Source organism: Bos javanicus, chromosome X (assembly GCF_032452875.1).
Source record: "Bos javanicus breed banteng chromosome X, ARS-OSU_banteng_1.0, whole genome shotgun sequence".
NCBI lineage: Eukaryota > Metazoa > Chordata > Mammalia > Artiodactyla > Bovidae > Bos > Bos javanicus.
The window spans coordinates 86,910,264-86,934,557 of record NC_083897.1 but is presented as its reverse complement, the minus strand read 5'-3'; the positions used below and the strand labels follow the sequence as shown (position 1 = coordinate 86,934,557).

At 41.5% G+C, this 24,294-nt stretch overlaps 1 non-coding gene across 1 annotated transcript; it reads right to left on the bottom strand.

Moving 5' to 3' along the window:
- Positions 1–20,133: 20,133 nt before the first annotated feature.
- On the bottom strand, positions 20,134–20,205 carry TRNAC-GCA (transfer RNA cysteine (anticodon GCA)). Its single transcript has one exon. It is a non-coding gene; the product is annotated as a tRNA-Cys (tRNA).
- Between the last annotated feature and the right edge of the window lie 4,089 nt (positions 20,206–24,294).

Genomic DNA, 24,294 nt, shown 5'->3' with positions numbered 1-24,294 from the left:
AGGGAGAACCCAGGGGTAGGTTGGGTTTTCCAGATTTCAATATAAATTGGTTCATCTTTTAGGCCTTGCATTTCTCAGCTCAACAGTGCTGCTCTGTTTTGACCTCACCTCTTACTCTGCACCGGCACCCCACTCCAGTACTCTTGCCTGGAAAATCCCATGGACGGAGGAGCCTGGTAGGCTGCAGTCCATGGGGTCTCGAAGAGTCGGACACAACTGAGCGACTTCTGTTTCACTTTCATGCATTGGAGAAGGCAGTGGCAACCCACTCCAGTGTTCTTGCCTGGAGAATCCCAGGGACGGCGGAGCCTGGTGGGCTGCCGTCTATGGGGTCGCACAGAGTCGGACACGACTGAAGTGACTTAGCAGCTTAGCAGCTTACTCTGCACCAGCGGGATTAAACATTTAACTATGGTCCTGAGGACATTGCTCAAGGCAGTTCTGAATGTGGAAGGAAAATTTTTAAAAAGGCATCATTTTCCACTGTATATTCTCTCAGCAACTTTGTCACCTATCAATCCAGCCATCCATCCAATACACAATATTTAACACACGGTAAGTGCTAACTGCCATGCTTAGCACTGGGAAGGTCTGGGGTGTGTGTGTTTATACTGTGCGGTATCGATTTATGTAGATAGATACCTAAGGTATTCACTCCAGCGCTTTTTACTGAAGTGAACTGCCGCTTCCCCTGTATCTCGGAAGACCTCCATGATTTCCTACTAATATTAACAGTGGAACTTATTTATGTATACGAGGCTCTGCCCCTGGGAGTTCTATTCTGTTCTAGAGACCCAGTACAAGAATATTTAAATCACGGTGGCATTAAACACGTTTTAATATCTGATAGGGCCAGTTTCTGCTCAGTGCACATTTTGTTTTTTCCCCTTTCAGGAATGTGCTGGGCCGGCAGCAGGGGGCGGGGTTGCGCCTCCTCCGCGGCTCTGGTTCCAGTGGAGCTTCAAGGACGCAGAGATGGAAATATCCCACGCTGCTCTCGGCTCGCGCGCGGCATCCGACAAGGCGGCGGCGGGGGCGATGACTTCTTTCTGATGCTGCTGGACCCGGTGGGTGGAGACGTAAATAACGAGGACGCTGGTCGAGGCGCAGGGCCCGTGTGGAGGGGGGCAGGCCGCGATGGGCCCAGTGCTCCTGGGGTCGAAAGCGGCGCGAACCCTGAGGGCCGCCCTGCGAAGGGCCCCAGCTGCCTGTCGGCTATCCCCGCCCCAGGCCTGGGCCCTGCCAGAGGCCTTCAGGGGCACAGTCACCATTCACACCCAAAACCTGCTGTCTTGCTTGGAGAACAGCGTCCTCACCCTGGCCACACCCTGACCGCCAGCCTGGGTCACCTTTTTGCCACATCCTTGCCAACCTTTGTTATTTCTGTTCTTTTTGATGATAGCCATTCTCACAGGTGAGGTAAATACCTCATTGTGGTTTTGATTTGAGTTTCCCTGATGATTAACGATGCTGAACATCTTTATGTGTGCCTGTTGGTCATCTGCATTCCCTCTTTGGAAAAATGTCTATTCAGTTCTTCTTCCCATTCTTAAATCAGAGCACTTTTGTTTGTTTGTTTTGATGTTAAGTCATTTGAGCTGTTTATATATGTTGGGTATTAACCTTTTATTGGCTGTGTCAATTGCAAATATCTTCTTCCATTCAGTAGGTTTTGTTGTTGTTTATCGTTTCCTTTGTTGTGCAAAAGCGTTTAAGTTTAATTAGGCCCCATTGGTTTATTTTTGCTTTAGTTTCCTTTGCTTTAGGAGAGGGATCCAAAACATTATTGTGATTTATGTCAAAGAGGGTTCTGCCTATGTATTCCTCTAGGAGTGTTAATAGTATTCAGTCTTCATTTGGATCTTTAATCCACTTTGAGTTTATTTTTGGATATGGTATTAGAGAATGTTCTAATTTGATTCTTTTACATGTAGCTCTCCCGTTTTCCCAGCACCACTTGTTGAAGAGACTCTTTTCTCCATTGTGTCTTCTTGCATCCTTTGTCAAATATTAATTGACCATAAGTGTGTGGATTTATTTCTGGGATCTCTATTCTATTTCATTGATGGATATGTCTAGTTTTGTGCTAGTACCATACTGTTTTGCTTACTATAGCATTGAAGTATAATCTGAAGCCAAAGAGGATGATTCCTCCAGCAGTATTCTTCTTTCTCAAGACTGTTTTGGCTATTCAGAAATACCATATCTTCTTTTTTTCATTAAACTGTAGTTAATTTGCAATAATGTGTCATTTTCAGGTATACAGCAAAGTGATTTAGTTTTGTATGTGTGCATACACATATACATATAAATCACTCCATATATAACTATATATATATATACACACATATACACATATATGCTTTTCAGATTCTTTTCTAGTATAGATTATTACATGGTATTGAATATAGTTTCCTGTATTATACAGTAGGTCCTTTTGGCTTATTTTTTTTATGTAAAGTAGTGTGTATCTGTTAATCCCAAACACCTAAATTTTGCCTTCCCCCTCCTTTCCCGTTCGGTAACCATATGATGACAAAGTCTGTGAGTCTATTTCTGTCTGATTCTACTATATGTGATATCATGTGGTATTTGTCTTTCTCTGACTTGTAGTACCTCATTTAGTATGATGAGCTCTAGGTCCATCCATTTTGCTGCAAATGGCATTATTTCATTCTTTTATATGGTAAGGAATGTTTCTTTATCTATATATTTGTATATATGCATATGTCTTTATATACGCCATGTCTTCTTTATCCACTAACCTGTCAAAGAACATTTAAGTTGCTTCCATAACTTGGCTATCATAAATAGTGCTGCTATGAACATTGGGGTGCATGCACCTTTTCAAATTAGAATTTTAGTCTTTTCCAGATATATGCCCACCAGTGGGATTGTTGGATTACATGATAATTCTATTGTTAACTTTGTCAGGATACTACATAGTGTTTAATTTGTCAGAACACTACACAGTGTTCTTTTTAGTGGCTCCACAATGTACATTCACAGTGTCCTCTTTAGTGGCTGCACAATGTACATTCCCGCCAACAGTTTAGCAGGGTTCCCTTTCCTCCACACCTTCTCTACCATTTATTATTTGTAGATTTTTTGATGATGGCTATTCTGACTGGTGTGAGGTTACACTTTGTTGTAATTCCGATTTGCATTTCTCTAAGAATTAGTTATGCGAACCATCTTTTCATGTGCCTGTTGGTCTTCTGTATGTCTTTTTAGGGAAAATGTCTATTTAGGTCTTCTGCCCATTTTTTGGATTGGATTGTTCATTTTTTTTTAATATAGAGTTGGATGAGCTCTGTATATTGTAGAAATTAATCCCTTGTCAGTCACATCATTTTTAATATTTTCTCCCATTCTGTAAGTTGTCTTTTCATTCTGGACATGAATTTGAGCAAACTCTGAGAGAGCGTGAAGGACAGGGAAGCCTGGTGTGCTGCAGTCCGTGGGGTCACAAAGAGTCCATCATGACTTAGTGATTCAATGACAACAACAAATGGTCAATTAATCCATGATGAAGGAGGCAAGACTATACAATGATGAAAAGACATTTGATGTCTTTTCTTTGATGGTTTCCTTGCTGTGTAAAAACTTCTAAATTTTATTAGTTTCCATTTGTCTATTTTTGCTTTGCTTTCCTTTGCTTTAGGAGGGGAATCAGCCTCCCCCCACAAAAAAAAATAAATAAAAGATTGCCGCGATTTATGTCAAAGAGTGTTTTGCCTATGATTTCCTCTAGGAAGTTTAATGTATCTGGTTTTCCATTTAGGTCTTTAATCCATTTTGAGTTTATCTTTGGACATAGTGTTAGAGAATGTTCTAATTTGATTCTGTTACATGTAGCTGTCCACTTTTCCCAGCACAACTTATTGAAAGTGAGTGTCTTTTCTTCATTGTATAGTCTTGCCTCCTCCACCATAGATTACTTGACCATGTGTTGTTGCTGATTCACTAAGTTGAGTCCAACTCTTTGCGATCCCATGGACTGCATCATGCCAGTCTTCCCCACCGTTCAATATATCCCAGAGTTTGCTCAAATCCATGTCCACTGAGTCAGTGATGCTATCTAACCACCTTACCCTCTGTCACCCGCTTCTCCTTTTGCCCTCTATCTCTATCAGGATTAGTGTCTTTTCCATTGAGTTGGCTCTTTGCATCCACTGGCCAAAGTATTGTAGCTTCACCATTAGCATCAGTCCTTCCAATGAATATTCAGGGATGATTTCCTTTAGGATTGACTGATTTGATCTCCTTGTAGTCCAAGGGACTCTCAAGAGTCTCCTCCAGCACCACAATTGAAAGCATTAGTTCTTTGGTGTTCAACCTTCTTTATGGTCCAACTTTCATATCTGTACATGACTACTGGAAAAACCATAGTTTTGACTGTAGGAACCTTTGTCAGCAAAGAGATGTCTCTACTTTTTAATACACTGTCTATGTTATACAATGGAAGTGAGAAATAGATTTAAGGGACAATATCTGATAGACAGAGTGCTTGATGAACTATGGATGGAGGCTCATGACACTGTACAGGGGACAGGGATCAAAACCATCCCCGAGAAAGAGAAATGCAAAAAAGCAAAATGGCTGTCTGAGGAGGCCTTACAAATAGCTGTGAAAAGAAGAGAAGTGAAAAGCAAAGGAGAAAAGGAAAGATATGCCCATTTCAATGCAGAGATCCAAAGAATAGCAAGGAGAGATAAGAAAACCTTCCTCAGCGATTAATGCAAAGAAATAGAGGAAAACACTAGGATGGGAAAGACAAGAGATCTCTTCAAGAAAATTAGAGATACCAAGGGAACATTTCATGCAAAGATGGGCTCGAAAAAGGACAGAAATGGTATGGACCTCACAGAAGCAGAAGATATTAAGAAGAGGTGGCAAGAATACACAGAAGAACTATACATAAAAGATCTTAACAACCCAGATAATCACGATGGTGTGATCACTCACCTGGAGCCAGACATCCTGGAATGTGAAGTCAAGTGGGCCTTAGGAAGCATCACTATGACCAAAGCTAGTGGAGATGATGGAATTCCAGCTGAGCTATTTCAAATCCTGAAAGATGATGCTGTGAAAGTGCTGCACTCAATATGCCAGAAAATTTGGAAAACTCAGCAGTGGCCACAGGACTAGAAAAGGTCAGTTTTCATTCCAATCCCAAACAAAGGCAATGCCAAAGAATGCTCAAACTACTGCACAATTGCACTCATCTCACACACTAGTAAAGTAATGCTCAAAAATCTCCAAGCCAGGCTTCAGCAATTCGTGAACCATGAACTTCCAGATGTTCAAGCTGGTTTTAGAAAAGGCAGAGGAACCAGAGATCAAATTGCCAACATCCATTGGATCATCAAAAAAGCAAAAGAGTTCCAGAAAAACATCTATTTCTGCTTTATTGACTATGCCAAAACCTTTGACTGTGTGGATCACAATAAACTGTGGAAAATTCTGAAAGAGAGGGGAATACCAGACCACCTGACCTGCCTCTTGAGAAACCCATATGCAGGTCAGGAAGCAACAGTTAGCACTGGACATGGAGCAACAGACTGGTTCCAAATAGTAAAAGGAGTATGTAGAGGCTGTATATTGTCACCCTGATTATTTAATTTATATGCAGAGTACATCATGAGAAACACTGGGCTGGATCAAGCACAAACTGGAATTAAAATTGCCAAGAGAAATATCAATAACCTCAGATATGTAGATGACACCATTCTTATGGCAGAAAATGAAGAAGAATTAAAGAGCCTCTTGATGAAAGTGAAAGAGGAGAGTGAGAAAGTTGGCTTAAAGCTCAACATTCAGAAAACTAAGATCATGGCATCCAGTCCCATCAATTCATGGCAAATAGATGGGGAAACAGTGGCTGACTCTTTTTTGTGGGGGGCTCCAAAATAACTTGCCGGGAGCCGGCATATTGCATATTGAGTGCATATTGCATATTGAGTGCAGCACTTTTCAGGATCTGGAATAGCTCAACTGGAATTCTATCACTGCCGGTAGCCAGCATGAGGAACTCCGCCCATGACAAAGGTCATGAGGAAGGAGGCTCGGCATACGCAAAGGCGGGATCGAGCTTCAGGAGTCCCCCTGGAAATTCTCGAGCATATACCCCCAAAACCAGAGTCTGCCTACTTTCTGCTTTGTGCTTTCACCTACACCTCTGACTTTACGGGGGGGGGCTGTCCCCCACTACCTCTCTGAAAAAGAGTTAGCTTACAGCTCCAGTTAATAATTCCTGGGTGTGACAGTGTTTAACCTACAAACTCCTTTGGAAATCCTCTAGCCTGCCTGAATAGGTTTTTCCGGCCACATGTGATTGTTCAGAGCCTCCCAACTGTGAGAGGCAGGAGATGTTCTAAACTGTCTAAACACAGATTCTTTTGAGTAGTTAAAAGATTGATTAGAAATTGTATTGGTGAAGGGATTTTCACTTGTTGGGCCAATGTTTGCTGCTAAGTTTCCATATCCCTTACCTGCTGTGTCCCTGGCAGTGTATTGATTAATATAATTGGTGTAAGTAGTAGCTTTAATGTTTGTAACCTGGGACCCTTGAGTTAATTCTTTTTCTTGTTATAGCCCACCACACCTTTGCTCTGTAGGAATGCAACTTTATCTAATGCTTTTGGAGGGTGGCTCCTGACCAATCACCTTTAGAGAAAAATAAGTTTTCTGAAGAAAAGGTCTTAAAATGTTAACAGGCCTCCGGGCCAGAAGATGATGCAAATCACCTAAGCTTTTGCATATGATAAGTTTGCAGGAAGAAAGCCTGGTTTGCTGCAAGACTCTACCCCTTCCCCCATTATCCTCTATGCATAACTTAAGGTATAAAAACTACTTTGAAAAATAAAGTGCGGGCCTTGTTCACCGAAACTTGGTCTCACCATGTCGTTCTTTCTCTTACCTTCTGGCTGAATTATTCAGCCTCTTTTCTCCACTGAATTTCCTCACTGAGCTATCCTTATTTCAGCCTCTTTTCTTCACTGAATTTTACTGAGCTATCCTCATTCTATTACTCTTTATATCCTTAATTAACATTTAATTAAGCAATTGTTTCCTGATCTTCGCCTACGCCGTCTCTCCTTCGAATACCCTGGATCAGCCGGGGCTGGTCCCCGGCAATAACTGCAGATGGTGATTGCAGAAACATGAAATTAAAAGAAGCTTACTCCTTGGAAGGGAAGTTATGACCAAGATAGATAGCATATTAAAAAGCAGAGACATTACTTTGTCAACAAAGGTCCATCTAGTCAAGGCTATGGTTTTTCTGGTAGTCAAGTATGGATGTGAGAGTTGGACTATAAAGAAAGCTGAGCGCAGAAGAATTGAGGTTTTTGAACTGTGGTCTTGGAGAAGACTCTTGAGAGTCCCTTGGACTGCAAGGAGATCCGATCCGTCCATCCTAAAGGAGATCAGTCCTGGGTGTTCACTTGAAGGACTGATGTTGAAGCTTAAACTCCAGTATTTTGGCCACCTGATGCAAAGAGCTGACTCATTTGAAAAGACCCTCATGTTGGGAAAGATTGAAGGCAGGAGAAGGGGACGACAGAGGATGAGATGGCTGGATAGCATCACTGACTCAATGGACATGAGTTTGGGTAAACTCCGGGAGTTGGTGATGGACAGGGAGGCCTGGTGTGCTGCGGTTCATGGGGTCACAAAGAGTTGGACATGAAGGAGTGACTGAACTGAACTGAACTAGGTTTGTCACAGCTTTCCTTCCAAGGACCAAGCATCTTTTAATTTCATGGCTGCAGTCACTGTCTGTATCATTTTGGAGCCCAAGAAAAGAAAATCTGTCACTGCTTTCACCTTTCCCCCTTCTATTTGCCATGATGTGATAGAACTGCATGCCATGATCTTAGTTTTTTTGAATGAGTTTTTTTTTGTTTTTTTTTTTTGAGGTTTAAGTCAGCTTTACACTCTCCTCTTTCACTTTCATCAGGAGGCTCTTTAGTTCCTCTTCACTTTCTGCTATTAAGAGTAGTATTATCTGCATATCTGAGGTTGTTGATATAGGTGACTGGTTTTATCTCTGGGATTTCTATTGTTATCCCATGGTCTGTATTTCTGTTTTGGTGCCAGTACCATACTGTTTTGGTTACTGTAGCTTTGTAGTGTATTGTGAAGTCAGGAAGCCTGATTCCTCTAGCTCCATTTTTCTTTCTCAAGATGGCTTTGACTGTTCCGGGTCTTTTGTTTTCATCCAAACAATTTGTAAACATTTTTGTTCTATTTCCATGAAAAATATCATTGTAATTTGGTAGAGATGGCATCGAATCTGTTAGTCAGTTTGGGTAGTGTAGTCATTTTCCCAATATTGATTAATCCACTCCAAGAACATGGTATATCTCTCCACCTTTTTGTGTCATCTTTGATTTCGTTTATCAATCCTTATAGTTTTCTGAGTACAGGTCTTTTGCCTCCTTAGGTATGTTTTCTTCTTAGGTATTTTTATTATATTTTTAATGTGATGTAAAGTGGGATCGTTTCCATAATTTCTCTTTCTGATCATTCGTCATTAGTGTATAAGAATGCAAGAAATTTTGGTGTATTGATTTTATATCTGGCAGATTTACCAAATTCAGTGATAAACTCTGGTAGTGTTCTGGTAGCATCTTTATGATTTTCCATAGTTAATATCATCTCATTTACAAACAATGACAATTTCACTTTTTCCCCCGTTTTTGATTCCTTTTATTTCTTTCTCTTCTCTGATTGCCATGGCTAGACTTCAAAACTGGTTTGAGTGGTAGTGGCGAGTGTGGCCATCTCTGTCTTGTTCCTGGTCTTAGACAAAATGCTTTCAGTTTTTTGCCGTTGAGACTGATGTTTGCTGTGGGTTTGTCTTTTATGTCCTTTATTATGTTGAGGTAGGTTCCCTCTGTGCTCACTTTCTGGAGAGTTTTTAATCATAAATGGTGTTGAATTTTGTTGAACATTTTTCTGTATCTGTTGAGGTGATCATATGGTATTTGTTCTTCCATTTGTTAATGTGGTGTATCACATTGATTGATTTCCATATATTGAAGAATCTGCGCATCCCTGGGATAAATCCCACTTGATCATGGTGTATAATTCTTTTAATGTGTTGTTGATATATGTTCTAGTGAGGCTTTTTATCATAAATGGATGTTGAATTTTGTCCAAAGCTTTTTCTGCAGATACTGAGATGATCATAGGGCTCTTACTCTTCATTTTGTTACTGGGGTGGTATATCACAGTGATTTTTTTTTTGTGGATAATGAAAATTCCTGGCACCCCTAGGACAAATCCTAATTGATCATGATTTATGATCTAATGCATTACTGAATTTGCTTGACTAGTATTTTGTTGAGAATATCTTCCTCTGCAGTTTTTTGGAATGGTTTCAGATGGATCAATATCAAGTCTTCTCTAAATGCTTGGTAGGATTCATCTTTGAAGCCTGGGTCCTTATTTTGTGAGAGTTTTAAATTTCTGATTCAATTTTAGTATTGGTAACTGGTGTGTTTTTATTTTCTATTTCTTCGTGGTTCAGGAGATAGTACCTTTCTAAGACTTTGTCTTCCTCTTCTATGTTGTCCATTTTAATGGTGTATAGTTGCTCATTGTAGTGTCTTATCGTCCTTTGTATTTTGTAGTCTTGGTTGTAGCTTCTTTTCTATTTCTGATTTTACTGATGTGGGCCCTCTCCCTTTTTTTCTTCATGTGTCTGGCTCAACATTTATCGATTTTATTTATGTTTTCAAAGAACCAGCTTTTAGTGTTAACACTAGTGACCTTTTCTACTGGCTTCTTTTTAGCTTCTAGATCATTTATGTCTGCTCTGATCTTTATGATTTCTTTCTTTCTACTATCTTTGGGTTTTGTTTGCTCTTCTTTCTCTAGTTGGTTTAGCTGTAAGGTTTGGTGGTTTATATTAGTTTTTTTTTTTTTTTTTGTCTCCTGAGGTAAGTTTGTGTCACTAAAAACTTCCATAATAGAACTGTTTCTGCTATGTCCCATACATTTTGGATCGCCATGTTTTCATTTTCAGTTGTCTCTAGATATTTTTTAGTTTCCTCTTTAATCTCTTCAATAATCCATTGGGTGTTTTGTAACAGAATGTTTTAGCCTTCATGTGATTCTGTTGTATTTTCTCCAGTTTTTTTGTTTGTTTTGGTAGTTGATTTCTAGTCTCAGAGCTCTGTGGTAAGAAAAGATGTTTGTATGATTAAATTTTTCTTAAATTTACTGAGGCTTCCTTGTGGCCTAGCTTGTGATCTCTTATAGAGAATGGTTCATATTCATATAAAAAAGAATGTGTAATCTCTTGCTTTCAGATGGAATGCATGTATGTATGTGTGTGTGTATATATATATATATATATATATATATATATATATATATATGAGAAAGCAATGGCACCCCACTCCAGTACTCTTGCCTGGAGAATCCCATGGATGGAGGAGCCTGGTAGGCTGCAGTCCATGGGGTTGCTAAGAGTCAGACAGCACTGGGTGGCTTCACTTTCACTTTTCATTTTCATGCATTGGAGAAGGAAATCGCAACCCACTCCAGTGGTCTTGCCTGGAGAATCCCAGGGACTGGGGAGCCGGATGGGCTGCCGTCTATGGGGTTGCACGGAGTCGGACACGACTGAAGCGACTTAGCAGCATATGATAAGATAAAATTAAGAGCATTTAATATGTAATGTGTTAATTCAGGCCTGTGTTTTCTTATTTATTTTCTGTCTGGATGATGTGGGGTTGATGTAAGTGGGGTGTTAGAGTGTCTTAGCATTATTGTGTTAGCATTGATTTTTCCTTTTATTTCTGTTAGTGTTTGTGACATATATCCAGGTGCTCCTTTTTGGGTGTATATATTTGCAATTGTTATATCTTCTTGTTGGATTCATGCTTTGAGCATTATGTAGTGTCCTTCTTTGCCTCTTGTAGCAGTCTAAAGTACATATTGCCTGATATAAGTATGGCTTCTCCAATTAATTTTTAAAAATTTTCCATTTGTTGGAATACCTTTTTCAATCACCTCACTTTCAGCCTGTATGTGTCTCTAGATCTGAAGTAAGTTTCTTGTAGGCAGTATATATCCAGGTCTTGTTTCTGATCTAGTCAGCCATTCTGTCTTTGGTTGGAGCATTTAATCCGTTTATATCTAAGGTAATTGTAGATAAGTGTGTTTTTCTTGCCATTTTGTTAATTGTTTGGCATTTGTTTTCCTTTTTTGTCCTTTGTTCACTTCTCTTTTGGTTTGATGACTATAGTTAGTGTTATGTTTCTATTATTTTTTGTGTTTATATCTGTTATACATTTTTGGCTTCCAGTTATCATGAGGCTTTTTTATATCAGTCCATATATATACATGATTGTTTTAATTTGCTGATCTCTTAATTTTAAACACAGTTTAGAAACCCTGCATTTGTACTCTCCTCCCCTCACCATGACTGTTTTTGAAGTCATATTTTGCATCCAACTGTTTTGTGGATACCTTAACTGCTTACTGGGGAGACAGTAGATTTTACTCTTTTTTTTTTCTTTTCTAATTCCTTTTAACCTTCCTACCAACTTTGTGTGGATAATTGCCTACCTTTACAGTATGTTTGTCGTTATCAGTGAGCTTTTTCATTTCCTCATTGTTTCCAGTTGTGGCCTTTTCTTTTTTCTTAGAGATGTTCCTTTACCATTTGTTGTAAATCTGGTTTAGTGGCAGTGAATTCTTTTAGGTTTTGCTTGTCTATAAAGCTTTTGATTTCTCCATCAAATCTGAACAAGAGCCTTGATCAGGAGAGTAATTCTCGGTTGTATGCTAGGTGGTGGTTTTCTCTTTCCTCAGTTTAAATGTATAGGGCCACTCTTGTCTGGCTTGCAGAGTTTCAGCTGAAAAATCAGGTGATAGCCTTATGGGAGATTCCTTGTTTCTTATTTCTTGCATTCCCCTTGCATCTTTTAACATTTTCTCTTTATCTTTAATGTTTTTCATTTTGATTACAATTTGTCTTGGTGTGATTTATTCTCTTTGGGATAATCCTCTAAGGGACTTCCTGCAACTCCTGGACTTGGGTGACTTTTTGCTTCCTCATGTTATGAAAGTTTTCAGCTATTATCTCTTCAATTATTATCTCAGGCCCTTTGTCTCACTTTTCCTTGTGGGGCCTGCATAATGTGAATATTAGTGCACTATTCCAGAGGTCTACTCAAGTGCCCTCATTTCTTTTTGTTCTTTGTTGTTGTTGTTGTCATCCAGCGGTAGTGATTTTCAGTACTCTGTCTTCCAGCACACTGGTCCATTCTGCAACATTTAGTCTACTGTTGATTCCTACAGTAGGTATGAATCCTACTGTAAAAAATTCCTAAGTTATTTTTTATTTCACTTTTATTCTTTATATTTTCTAACTTTTGTTAAAAACTTGTGACTTCTTATCCTTTGCATTCATTCTTCTGAATTTTTTTGTTATCTTATTATCATTACTATGAACTCTTTTTCATGTAGATTGCCTATCTCCACTTCACTTAGTTCTTCTTCTGGGGTTTTATATTTTTCCTTCATCTGGAACATATTCTTCTGCTGCCTCATTTTGCCCAAGTTGCCATTTGTGTTTTCATATATGTGGTAAGTAGCTACATTTCTTGATCTTGGAGAAGTGGCCTTATGTAGGAGAAATCTTATGTGTCTCAGCCATGTACTCCCCTCTCAGCACTCGTGTCTTATGATCTAGGGGTTCCCCCTAATGGGGCTGCACATGTCCTTCTGTTGTCACAGGCTGACTACATAGATGGTCTGGTAGGCTTGTTTGACCCCAAGTCCTGTTGGTTATGATGGCCTGCTTTGTGCAGATGGTGCTGGTTGCTATTCATCAGAACTTGGTCACAAGTGCTTGGCTGTGGAGCCCAAGGTGGCTCTGGGGCCAGTGCTGACTCGCTGGTGAATGGAATCAGGATCCCAAAGACTTTAGGGTTGTTTGCACCCAAGGGCAAGTGAAGTCATATCCTGAGGACCATATTGGACTACTACTGGCAGGCAGGAGTCTGGTTATAGGCCCAGGGATCTCAGAACTCATTTCAAATCTTTGCTGGATGAGGGAGTCCTGACAGAGTGGGATTTGGGGTCCAGGAAGTCCTACACTTTGCGTTGGCCTGATAGTGGACAGAGCCAGGACCCAGCTGTCCCCAGGTTATGGTCTGGCCTACTATTGTCAGACTCAGTCTGCAGGATCGTAATTTTCTTGTTTCTGGTGTCTGCTCCTTTGTGGTTGTGGATGCTCTAGAGGCTAGTGCAGGCTTCCTGGAGCAAAGGGCCAATGCCTGTCCACTGATGAGTGGAACTAGGTCTTAGTCCTGTGGAGGGCAAGGCCATGCTTTGGGGCATGTTTAGATGACACTATGGAAGTCTTTAGACATCCTCTCTGCTGATGAGGTATTGTGTCCCCATTCAGTTTGCTTTTTGGCCTGATGTGAACCATGCTAAAGCTGAAACTCCAGTACTTTGGCCACCTCATGCGAAGAGTTGACTCATTGGAAAAGACTCTGATGCTGGGAGGGATTGGGGGCGGGAGGAGAAGGGAACAACAGAGGATGAGTTGGCTGGATGGCATCACTGACTCGATGGACGTGAGTCTGGGTGAACTCCGGGAGTTGGTGATGGACAGGGAGGCCTGGCGTGCTGTGATTCATGGGCTCGCAAAGAGTTGGACACGACTGAGCGATTGAACTGAACTGAACTGAACCATCACTGTTGCCTACAGGCTACTGGGTGGGACTAGGTCTTGGAGCTAATGAATCAAGGTGAAGGTGGAAGCCACCAGCAGCAGTGTTCAAGTAGTTTACTGTTCCTAAATATGTCTGTCACCAGTGTCCATGTCTGAAGTGTGAGCCATAACTGAACCCTGCCTCTCCAGGAGACTCCCCAAGAGAAGCAGGTAGTTCTGGCCTAGGCTCCTGCCAAATCACTGCTTTTGCCCTAGGTCCCTATGTGCATAATATTTTGTGTGCACCTTTTAAGAGTAAAGTCTTTATTTCTCCCAGTCCTGTGGGGTCCTGTAATTAAGCCCCACTGGCCTTCAAAGCCAGATCTTTTTTTTTTAATCTCATCTTTCCAGTGATGAACCCCTGGGCTGAGGAGCCTGATGGGGGGGCTCAGAACTCTCTGTCCTGTGGGGAAAACTCTGCAATATATTGTTGTTATTGTCCAGTTTGAGGGCTGCCCACTTGGGACATATGGGATTTGATTATATTGCCAGTTCACCCCTACTATGCATCCCCTTGTGGTTACTTCTTTGTCTCTTGTTGTAGAAGGTATTTTCTGGAAGGTTCCAGTCCATTTCATTAATTGTTGTTCTGCAGATAGTTGTGATTTTAGTTTGCTCATAAGAGGCAGTGAGCTCAGAGACTTTCTACACTGACAACATGGCTACCCTCTCCAATCATCTGTTGATGGGCCCCTGGATTGCATTGATTCCTTGGCTATTGTAAATAGTGCTGCTATGAACATTTGGGTACATGAACCTTTTCAAAACAGTATTTCACTTTTTTTTCTTCCATATATACCCACAAGTGGATTTGCTAGATCATACAGTAGTTCTATTTTCAGTTTTTAGAGGTATCTCCACACTGTGTCCCAACAGTGACTGCACCAGTTTGCATTCCCATCAACTATGCTGAAGGATTCCCTTTCCTCCACACCCTCTGTAGGACTTATTGTTTGTAGATTTTTGGATGATAGCCATTCTGACCAGTGTGAGGTGATACTTTGTAATTTTGATTTGCATTTCTCTAGTAATTAGTGATGTTGCACACTTTTTCATGTGGTATTTTGCCATTTGTATATTTTCCTTCAAGAAAGGTCTATTTAGATCTTTCATCCATTTTTTGGGGGGCTGGGTATTCAGTTGTAGGAGATGTTTGTATACTTTGAAGGTTAATCCATTTTCAGTAGCTTTGTGGCAAGGATTTTCTCCCATTCTGAGGGCCGTCTTTTCATTTTGCTTATGGTTTCCTTTGCTATGCAAAGGTTTTTGTAGGCTTAATCAGATATCACCAATCAAAATTTATTTTTATTTTCTTTACTCTATGATGTGGGTCAAAAAAGATCTTGCTGTAATTTATGTCAGAGTGTCGTGCCTACGTTTTTCTCTAAGAATTTTATAGTATCTGGTCATACATGTAAGTCTTTAATCCACTTTGACTTTATCCTTGTGTAGCATGTTAGGGAGTGTTCTTATTTCATTCTTTTACATGTAGGTGTCCAGATTCCCCACCACCATTTATTGAAGAGAGATTATGTTCTTCATTGTTAATTCCTGCTCCATTTGTCATAGATTAGGTGACCAGAGGTGAATGGGTTTATCTCTGGATTTTTTATCCTGTTCCATTGGTCTATACTTCTGTTTTGAGGCCAACATCATGCTGTTTTGATTAATGTAGCTTTGTCCTGGACTCTGAAGTTATGGGGCCTGATTTTTCCAGCTCCAATTTTCTTTCCTAAGATTCCTGTGTCTATTCAGGGTCTTTTGTGCTTCCATACACATTTCTAAAAAGTATTATAATTCTTAGAAAACTGCCATTGCTAATTTGATAAGGAATGCCTTGAATCTATAGATTGCTTTGGGTAGTATGGTCATTTCCCCAATATTGATTCATTAAATCCAAGGAGATGGTATATGTGCAAAGAAATAGAGAAAAGCAAGAGAATGAGAAAGATTAGAGATTCCTTCAAGAAAATTGGAGATATCAAAGGAACATTTCATGCAAGGATGGGCATGGTAAAGGATAGAAACGGTAAGGACCTAAATGAAGCAGAAGAGATTAGGAAGAGGTGGCAAGAAAACACAGACAAACTAAACAAAAGAAGGTCTTAATGACCCAGATAACCAAGATGGGGCGGTCACTAACCTAGAGCCAAACATCATGGAGTGTGAGGTCACTTAGTGTGGTGTGTGGGCCTTAGGAAGCATTACTATGAACAAAGCTAGTGGAAGTGATGGACTTCCAGCTGAGCTATTTAAAATTCTAAAAGATGATGCTGTTAAAGTGCTGGACTAAATATGTCAGTAAATTTGGAAAACTCAGCAGTGGCCACAGAATTGGAAAAGATGAGGTTCATTCCAATCCCAAAGAAGGGCAATGCCAAAGAATGTTCAAACTACTGTACAATTGTGCTCATTTCACTTGCTGGCAAGGTAACCCTCAAAATCCTTCAAGCTAGGTTTCAGCAGGATATGAACCCCAGAATGTCCAGACGTCCAAGCTGGATTTTGAAGAGGCAGAAGAACCAGAGATCACATTGCCAACATTTGTTGGATCATGGAAAAAGCAAGGGAGTTTGAGAAAGAAATATATACTTCTACTTCATTGCCTGCACTAAAGATTTGACTGTGTGGATCACAACAAACTGTGGAAAATACTTAAAGAGATGGATCACAGCCTTGTGATGGAGATGTGTATAACTTAATGAAACTATGAGTCGTGCCATACAGGGGCACCCAAGATGGATGGGTCATAGTGGAGACTTAGTGGAGAGTTCTGATAAAATGTGGTCCACTGGAGGAGGGAACAGCAAATCACTCCAGTATTCTTGCTTTGAGAGCCCCCATGAAGAGTATGAAAAGGCAAAGCGATATGACACTGGAAGAAGAGCCCCCCAGGTTGGAAGGCATCCAGTATGTTCCTGGGGATGAGGGGAACAATAGCTCCAGAAAGAATGAAGAGACTGAGCCAAAGTGGAAATGACACTTAGCTGTAGATGTGTCTGGTGGTTAAAGTAAAAAAAATCTGATGGTGTAAAGAAAAATATTGCCTAGGAATTTAGAATATTAGGCCCATGAATCAAGGTAAATTGGAAGTGGTCAAGCAGGAAATGGCAAGAGTGAGCACTAAAATGGTTGGAAATGGGCGAATTTAATTCAGATAACCATTACATCTACTACTGTGGGCAAGAATCCCTTAGAAGAAACAGAGTAGCCTTCCTAATCAACAAAAGAGTCTGAAATGGCGTACTCGAGTGCAATCTCAAAACAACAGAATAATCTTGGTTCATTTCCATGGTAAACCATTCAACATCACAGTAATTCAATTCTATGCCCCGTCGACTAATGCTGAAGAAGCTGAAATTGCTCAGTTCTGTGGAGACCTGTAAGACCTTCTAGAACTAACACCCCGAAAAGATGTCCTATTTGTCCTATTCTAGGGGACTAGAATGCAAAAGTAGGAAGTCATGAGATACCATGAGTAACAGACAAGTTTGGCCTTGGAATACAAAATGAAGCAGGGCAAAGACTAACAGAGTTTTGTCAGAACACACTGGTAATAGCAAACACCCTCTTCCAACAACACAAGAGATGACTCTACACATGGACATCACTAGATGATCAAAACCGAAATCAGATCGACTATATGCTTTGCAGTCAAAATTAGAGCAGCTGTATACAGTTAGCAAAAACAAGGCCTGGAGCTGACTGTGGCTCAGATCATGAGCTCCTTTTTGCAAAATTCAGGCTTAAATGGAAGAAAGTAGGGAAAACTGCAAAGCCATTCAGGTATGGCCTAAACCAAATCCTTTATGGTTATACAGTGGAGTTTACAAATAGATTTAAAAGATTAGATCTGGTAGGCAGAGTGTCTGAAGAACTGTGGACGGAGGCTTGTAACACTGTAAAAGAGGAAGTGACCAAACTCATCCCAGGGAAAAAGAAATGTAAGAAGGCAGAGAAATTGTCTGAGGAGGCTTTACAAATAGTTGAGAAAAGAAGAGAAGCAAAAGGCAGTGGGGAAAAGTGAAAGATGCACCCAACTGAGTGCAAAGTTCCAGAGAATAGCAAGGAGAGATAAGAAAGCCTTCTTAAGTAAACGATGCAAAGAAATAGAGGTAAACAATAGCATGGGAAAGACTAGAGATCTCTCCAAGAAAATTAAAGATATGAAGGGGGTTTCATGCAATGACAAGCATAGTAAAAGACAGAAATGGTAAGGACCTAACAGAAGCAGGAGAGATTAAGGAGAGTTCCCAAGTACAAACAGAAGAACTATATAAAAAGCTCTTGATGATCCAGATAGTCATGATGGTGTGGTCACTCACCTAGAGCCAGACATCCAGGATTGTGAAGTCAAGTGATATCATATGCTCTAGGTCCATCCACGTTGCCTATTGACTGTAGGAGTTTAACAGCATCATCTTTTAGGATTTGAAGTAGCTCAGCTGGAATTCCATCACCTCCACTACCTTTGTTGGTCATAATGCTTCCTAAGGCCCACCTGACTTCACAGTCCAGGGTATCTGGCTCTACGTGAGTGACCACAACACCATGGGTCATTGACTAATATCCGGGTCATTGAATTTTTTTTTGCATAGTTTTTCTGTGTATTCTTTCCACCTCTTCTTAATATTTTCTGCTTCTGTTAATCCCATACCCAACTTCCAGATGTAGAAGCTAGATTTTGAAAATGAAGAGGAACCAGAGATCAAATTTCTGACATCCAATGGATCACAGAAAAAGCCAGTGAATTCCAGAAATGCATATACTTCTGCTTCATTGATTACACTAAAGCCTTTGACTGTGTGGATCACAACAAACTTGGGAAAATTCTGAAAGAGATGGGAATACCAGACCACCTTACCTGTGTTGGGGATTTTCTCCCCAGGACTTGGAAGCGACGAACCTGAAAGAGGGACACTTGGACAGTCTCTTGCAAGGACTGACAAGTTTATTTCTGCAGTCAAGCTTTTTTATAGAAGCAGGAACAAAGAGCTTAAAGTATACGGTCAGCAGAGTGCATACGGAGTTAACACATAATCAGTAAAAACATTTCAAGGACAGCACGCTCTAAATGACTCATGGGCTTATCCCACAACCCGCTTTCACAAGTAACATCCCTATTAACTCTTGGCGCCAAGCATAACCAAAGGCAGGAGATGTTTTTCTGTCCGCAGTGCAAAGCCGGGTATTTCTGGCCCTTCACCATTTTCCCAAGGACTTTCTCCTTTTATGGCTATTTTGCACTACGCTTCCCAACAACCTGCCTCTTGAGAAACCGGCTACAGCTGGGACCAGACACAGAACAACAGACTGGTCAAAATTGGGAAAGGAGTACGTCAAGGTTATATACTGTCACCCAGCTTATTTAAACTCTATGCAGAGTACATTATGCAAAATGCTGGGTTGGATGAAACTCAAGCCGGAATCAAGATTTCCGGGAGAAATAGCAATAACCTCAGATATGCAGATGACACCACCCTAATGGCAGTTTATTTTATGCAGGTCTTTTCCTTCTCGTGTTGCTCTTGCATAGAGAAAGAAGTTCCTTTAGCGTTTGTTGTAAATCTAGTTTGGTGGTGGTGAGTTCTCCTAACTTTTGCTTGTCTGTAAAGCTTTAGATTTCTCCATCAAATCTGAAGGAGAGTCTTGCTGGGTAGAGTATTCTTGGTTGTAGGTTCTTCCCTTTCATCACTTTAAATATATCATGCCAATCCCTTCTGGCTTGTACAATTTCTGTCGAGACATCAGCTGATAGCCTGATGGGAGTTTGCTTGTATGTTGTTTGTCATTTTTCCCTTGTTGCTTTTAATATTTTATCTTTGTCTTTAAATTCTGTCAGTTTGATTACTATGTGTCTTGTTGTGTTTCTCCTTGGGTTTATCCTGCCTGGAACTCTCTGTGCTTCGTGGACTTGGTTGACTATTTCCTTTCCCATGCTAGGAAAGTTTTCAACTATTATCTCTTCAAATATTTTCTCAGGTCCTTTCCGTCTCTTCTCCATCTGAAACCCCTATATTATGAATATTGGTGCATTTAATGTTTTCCCAGAGGTCTCTTAGGCTGTCTTCATTTCTTCTCATTCGGTTTTCTTTACTCGATTTTGCAGCAGTCATTTCCACCATTTTGTCTTCCAGGTCACTTCTCCGTTCTGCCTCAGCTATTCTGCTGTTGATTCCTTCCAGTGTATGGTTCTTCTGCTATTTTGTTCTTTAGTTCTTTTAGGTCTTTGGTAAACATTTCTTGAAAGTGAAAAGTGAAAGTGAAGTTGCTCAGTCGTGCCCGACTCTTTGCGACCCCATGGACTATAGCCTACCAGGTTCCTCCGTCCATGGGATTCTCCAGGCAAGAGTACTGGAGTGGGTTGCCATTTCCTTCTCCAGGAGATCTTCCCCACCCAGGGATCGAACCTGGGTCTCCCGCATTGCAGGCAGACGCTTTACCATCTGAGCCACCAGGGAAGCTCAGAGTGAAGTCGCTCAGTCGTGTCCAACTCTTTGCGACCCCATGGACTGTAGCCTATCAGGCCCCTCCGTCTATGGGATTTTCCAGGCAAGAGTGCTGAAGTGGATTGCCAGTTCCTTCTCCAGGGGATCTTCCCAACCCAGGAATCAAACCCGGGTCTCTCGCACTGCAGGCAGACGCTTTACTGTCTGAGCCACCAGGGAAGCCCACAAACACTTCTTGCATCTTCTCAATTCTTTTTCTGAGATCCTGGGTCATCCTCGCTAACATTTTCCTGAATTCTTTTTCTGGAAGGTCGGCTATCTCCACTCCAGTTAGTTGTTTTTCTTGCAGTTTTGTCTTGTACCTTCACCTGGGATATAATTCTTTGCCTTTTCATTTTGATTAGCTTTCTGTGATTGCGGTTTTCCTTCATGAGCCTGTGGGACTGTAGTTCTTCTTGTTTCCTCTGTCTTCCCTCTGGTGCATGAGGCTAAATTGCTGTTGTGCAGTCCCTCAGTCATGTCCAACTCTTTGCAACCCCATGGACTGCAGCATGCCAGGCTTCTGTCTTTCACTGTCTCCTGCAGTTTGCTCAAACTCATGTCCATTGAGTCGGTGATACCATCCAATCATCTCATCCTCTGTCGTCCCCTTCTCCTCCTGCCCTCAATCTCTCCCAGCATCAGGGTCTTTTCCAATGAGTCGGCTCTTCAGATCAGGTGGCCAAAGTATTGGAACTTCAGCTTCAGCATCAGTCCTTCCAATGAATACTCAGGGTTCATTTCCTTTAGAATTGACTGGTTTGATCTCCTTGCTCTCCAAAGTACTCTCAACTTCCTGATGGGAGCGACTTGCAATGGGAAAAAACAGGATGCTGCTCTAGTGGACAGGGCCGTACTCAGTAAAACTTTAATTCAGTTCTCTGTTGTGCTGATGGGTGGAGCTGTGCTCCCTCCCTTTTGGTTGTTTGTCCTGAGGTGACCCAGCCCTGGAGTCTACAGGCTCTATGGTAGGGCTGATGGTGACCTCCAAGGGGGCTTCTGTCAAGGGGCACTGCCAGGACTGCTGCTGCCAGGGCTTCAGTCCTGGTGGTGAGCCAATGCTGACCCATACCTCTGCAGGAGACCCTCCAACATTAGCAGGTAGGTCTGGTTCAGTCTCCTCTGGGGTCACTGCTCTTTTCCTGGTCCTAGTGCACACAGAATTTTGTACGTGTGCTCCAAGAGTAGAGTCTGTTTTCCCCAGTCCTGTTGAAGTATGGCAATCAAATCCTGCTGGCCTTCAGACTCAGATTCCCTGGGGATTCCTAGGCCCTTTGCAGGACCCCCAGGCTGGGAAGCTGGATGTGGGGCTCACAACTTTGACAACAGTGTGAGAATTTCTTTGGTATTACTGTTTTCCAGTTTGTGAGTCACCGACCGGGTGGGTATCAGATTTGCTTTTACTCAAGGTTGCACCCCTCCACCATCTTGGTGTGGCTTCTTCTTTGTCTTTGGATGTGGAGTATCTCTTCTGGTGGGTTCAGCATCCTCCTGTTGATGGTTGTTCTACAGCTAGTTGCAGTTGTGAGGTGCTCTCACAAGAAGAGATGTGTGTATGTCCATGTGTGCATGCATGGGTGCATATGTGTGATAGATTCAAGGGATTGGGTCTGGTAGGTAGAGTGCCAGAAGAACTAGGGACAGAAGTTTGTAACATTCATTGTATAGGAGGCAGTGACCAAAACCATCCCAAAGAAAAAGAAAAATGGCAAGGTGGTTGTCTGAGGAGGCTTTACAAATAGCTGAGGAATGAAGAGAAGTGAACAGGAAGGGAGAAAGGGAAAGTTATACCTAACTGAATGCAGATTTCCAGAGAAGAGCAAAGAGAGAGATGAAGGCCTTCTTAAATGAACAATGCAATGAAATAGGGGAAAACAAGATCAGGAAAAATGGAGATATCCAGGGACCATTTCAAACAAGGATGAGCACGATAAAAGACAGAAACGGTAAGGACCTAACAGAAGCAGAGGTGATTAAGAAGAGGAGGCAAGAATACACAGAAGAACTATACAGAAAAGGTCTTAATGACCTGGAAAACCACGATGGTGTGGGCACTCACCTAGAGCCGGACATCCTGGAATGTGCAGTCAAGTGGATTTTAGTCAAGTGGGCATTACTACGAACAAAGCTAGTGGAGGTGACAGAATTCCAGCTTGGAGCTATTTAAAATCCTAAAAGATGGTGCTGTTAAAGCACTGCACTCAATAGGCCAGCAACTTGGGAAAACTCCGTAGTGGCTACAAGACTGGAAAAGGTCACTTTCCATTCCAATCCCAAGGAAGGGGAATGCCAAAGCATGTTTAAACTGCCATACAGTTGAGCTCATTTCACTTTCTAGCAAGGTTATGCTCAAAATCCTTCAAACTTAGGCTTCCACCAAGAACTTCCACATGTACAAACTGGGTTTCAAAGAGGCAGAGGATCCAGAGATCAGATGGCCAACATTTGTTGGATCATGCAGAAAGCAAGGGAATTCCAGGAAAAAAAAAATCTACTTCTGCTTCATTGCATACCCTAAAGTGTATGGATCCACAACAAACTATGGAAAATTCTTAAAGGGATGGAGTACCAGATCGTCTTACCTGTCTCCTGAGAAACCTGTATGTGGGGTCAAGGAGCAACAGTTAGAACTGAACATGGAGCAACTCACTGGTTCAAAATTAGGAGAGGAGTGTGAAAAGATTGTATATTGTCACTCTGCTTATTTAGCTTATATGTAGATTGCATCATGCAAAAAGCCAGGCTGGGTGAATCACAAGCTGGAATCAAGATTGCTGGGGGAAATATCAACAACCTCAGATATGCAGGTGATACAACTGTAATGGCAGAAAGTGAAGAGGAACTAAAGAGCCTCTTGATAGACATCTCATAGGTGTAACAATCAATTTTAAGTCTCTAGCAAGTTAACTTCTATCACATACAAAAACACTATGCTTCAACTTCTCCCCCACACCCACCTCCCCCAGCCAACATTTTATGTTATTGATGTCACAGTTTACATCTTTCATATATGGTGGTGTAGTGTCAGACTTTATTTTCTGGGGCTCCAAAATCACTGCAGATGGTGACTGCAGCCATGAAATTAAAAGACGCTTACTCCTTGGAAGGAAAGTTATGACCAACCTAGACAGCATATTCAAAAGCAGAGACATTACTTTGCCAACAAAGGTCCGTCTAGTCAAGGCTATGGTTTTTCCTGTGGTCATGTATGGATGTGAGAGTTGGACTGTGAAGAAGGCTGAGCGCAGAAGAATTGATGCTTTTGAACTGTGGTGTTGGAGAAGACTCTTGAGAGTCCCTTGGACTGCAAGGAGATCCAACCAGTCCATTCTGAAGGAGATCAGCCCTGGGATTTCTTTGAAAGGAATGATGCTAAAGCTGAAACTCCAGTACTTTGGCCACCTCATGCAAAGAGTTGGCTCATCGGAAAAGACTCTGATGCTGGGAGGGATTGGGGGCAGGAGGAGAAGGGGACGACAGAGGATGAGATGGCTGGATGGCATCACTGACTCGATGGACGTGAGTCTGGGTGAACTCCGGGAGTTGGTGATGGACAGGGAGGCCTGGCGTGCTGCGATTCATGGGGTCGCAAAGAGTCGGACACGACTGAGCGACTGAACTGAACTGGACTGAATCCATTGACAAATTATAGTAGATTTTCACATCTCTGATATGTTTGCCTTTTAACTTCTATACTAGAGTTTAAAGTGATTTGTGCACCACTATTACAGTATTTGTTGGTGGTGGTGGTTAGTCACAAAGTCGTGTCCAATGCTTTTGCAACCGTATGGACTGCAGTCCACTAGACTCCTCTGTCCATGGGCTTTTCCAGGCAAGGATACTGGAGTGGGTTGCCATGTCCTTCTCCATGGGATCTTCCCGACCCAGAAATTGAACCCATATCTCCTGTATTAGTAAGCACATTCTTGTTTGCTGAGCCACCAGTGGAGCCCCATTACAGTATTAGGCTTCTGAATTTGACTATATTCTTACCTCTACAGTGAGTTTTATGCTTTTTCATAAGTTGTCATGTTACTAATTAGCATCCTGTTGTTTCAGATT